Here is a 2,699-nt window from a genome sequence, read left to right on the forward strand (position 1 = left end):
TGCAGGCGAGAAAACTCTAAGTCTAAGTCAACAAGCACGCGGGATTTCACAGTGGAAGGTTTCATTGACTGCTTACCTAGGATGAACTGTGAGCCAGTGGGCCGGCATCAAGTCTGACGTAAAACTGCTGTCAAGAGATGATCATGGACTTTTAGGATCATCTGGGTTTGTCAAATATAATTAAAATGCACACCCCCAAGTAGTCAGTAATTCTCCATGACATTGGGACAAAATAAATTTATTTTGAAGACTTATTCACAACATTACTGATTGATAAAAGTAAACCAAGTGTAAAGACTTGCCTGGAGACCCGTGGCCCCACTGGGAATGCAGTTGCGAGCACTGCTAAAGGCTCCAGGAGGCTGTGGTCTTTCATTAAGAAACCTCATATTCTGAAAGTGGGCCTACCTTTCAGTAGACACTAATTTAGTTCTGAAATCTGAGAACACAATTTACAAAATAGAACCAGTCTTTAAAAAATTCTGTTACAATAATTCAGTATGTTAATTCCCCCACATTAAAGCTTCTTTTCTAGACAGGTATAAATTATTTTTGTAAGATCCTTAACAAAACCACACAGTACATTTACAACTCATACCTGAGAAGCATCTCACAATATTACATCTAAGACGCACAGCAGGCCCCAGTGGTCGCTGGGAAATCGGCCACAGTCCAGCTTTTCCAGCCCATGGAGGTCCAGCCTTCGAGGAATAATGTGGCCCCCTTCCACTGCTGCTCTGAAAAATATCCTATCAAATCGAAGCTTACAAGTGGCGGGTATTCCTAGATTAGAGTTCATTTGTGTTTCTCATGTATATTGGCAATGCTTGGGTTTGCCCCAAAACTCCCAGACCTCCAAAATATTGTCAGGTAAACCTCCACATTTGGTAACTTCCTGATCCCTTAAATTGGTGTCTCCTGCAAATATCACTGTAGCGGACTCCGGAGCCTCTTGCATTTCCTTCAGAACCACTTTCAATTGACTGACGCGGTCCTTAGCATGCCCTCTGGTGCTCTCCAAATGTGAAGTCATAAGGCAAAGGTCGTTTCCTGACATGGTCACGTGCACACACAAAAGGTTTCTCATCATTTTGGTGCATGGAAAAGGAACAATCTCTTGGCTTTTTAGTTTGACTCTTGATTACTTCAACATGATGGCTGTGAAATATCCCTCTTCATTACCTGTAATAATTTCATAACTGGTTGCTCTCTTCTTTAAGTAGCTATAGCATGGAGGAATTACTTCTTGAAGAAATACCACATCTGGGTTGTACAAAGCTAAATAGGAGCACACCCCTTGAGCCCTCTCTGGCAGGTTGTTTATCCAATCCGTCAAGATTCCAGGTAAGGAGGGAGAACATGCGGCCATCATGCTGGACATTTTCAGGGGGGCTAATTTTAGAATCAGGGGAATCAGTTGCTTCCTCTTTGGTGAGGTCAACACAGGTTTTGGCTCGACACGGGCCTGGGGCCAGCTTTCCACGGCGCTCTCATCCACCGGCGGCTCAAAGTAGGAGATCAACTTTGCTCTTTCCATCTCCCAGTTGTTTTCCGCCAAGTAGCACTGGGCAACAGAGGAGTCGCAGTTCAGGACCAAAGCACACTGCTGCTTCTTCACCTCCGGCTCAGCCTCTTCTTCCGCCGCCTCGGGCGGGGCCCCCACCCCGGGCGGGGCCCCCACCCCGGGCGGGGCCCCCACCCCGCCGCCGGGTCCATCAGTTCAGACTTTACTGCCGCCTGGGAGGGCTCGACGGTCGGCCAATCCCAAAAATGATACCTTCAGAGTACTATTCCCTGAGCTCAATCAGCAACCAAGCTAAAAAGTCAAGAGTTAAAATCCTTCAAAACTGGATTACTCATCATCATCCGCATCCCAGTGCAGAGCTTCAGCTGGTGTGAGGTCATCATAGACACTGTCCTCACTGAGATCGCCGTCATCACCTCACTGCTGTCATTTTCATACAAAGCGCAGTCTTCACTGCCATCCATAGCATTACTAATACTACATTTCTGGAAGGCATGTAGCACCATGTCTTCTGGAATGTCTTCCCATGCATCTTGAACCCACTTTGCTATTAACTCTATGTCAGGCTTCATGAGATTTCCTCCTTTTGTTAGTTGGGCTTGACCAGATGACATCCATTCATGCCACTGACCCGTTTATAAGCCGAACCCGTTTTTCAGCACACTTTTTGTGCTGAAAAACTCAGCTTATACATGAGTATATACAGTATATTGCACATTGAGAAAGAGGGACAGATAGAAACACAGCTGGATTTCAAGAAAAGAGCTCACACATATTCGGAGGCTAGTACATCCCAAATATGCCGATCAGATGGCTTCTCCTGACTTTTCTGGTTGCAGGAGCTGATGTGCCTAATATTTGGCTTGTCATATAACAAAGTGCTAGCTCATGGACTTTCAGGAATTTCAAAATCTCAAAATGTGCAGCTCCGAGACCAAGTTGCTTGCTCACATCCCAACAACCACCAGAAATCGAAGGATCTTGAATTGGATGCAGGATTGCGAGAAGGCAAGCTTTACTAGAACATCTCTTGGATGCAGGTCACACGTCTAAGGAAACATTGGTTTTTTAATTGATTTCATCAGTTCACAAACCAGAGGATGACATCATATCATAACATATATCACATGACATAATATATTATATTATGGAAGAGCAATCAGTCTAGAGCCTG

General features: G+C 45.0%; 1 pseudogene; it reads right to left on the bottom strand.

Annotated features, from left to right (window-relative positions):
* Positions 1–610: 610 nt before the first annotated feature.
* LOC142446058 (tyrosyl-DNA phosphodiesterase 2 pseudogene) lies at positions 611–1,660 on the bottom strand (annotated as a pseudogene).
* Positions 1,661–2,699: the final 1,039 nt, after the last annotated feature.

This window comes from Tenrec ecaudatus, chromosome 4 (genome assembly GCF_050624435.1).
Source record: "Tenrec ecaudatus isolate mTenEca1 chromosome 4, mTenEca1.hap1, whole genome shotgun sequence".
NCBI classification, from domain to species: Eukaryota; Metazoa; Chordata; class Mammalia; order Afrosoricida; family Tenrecidae; genus Tenrec; species Tenrec ecaudatus.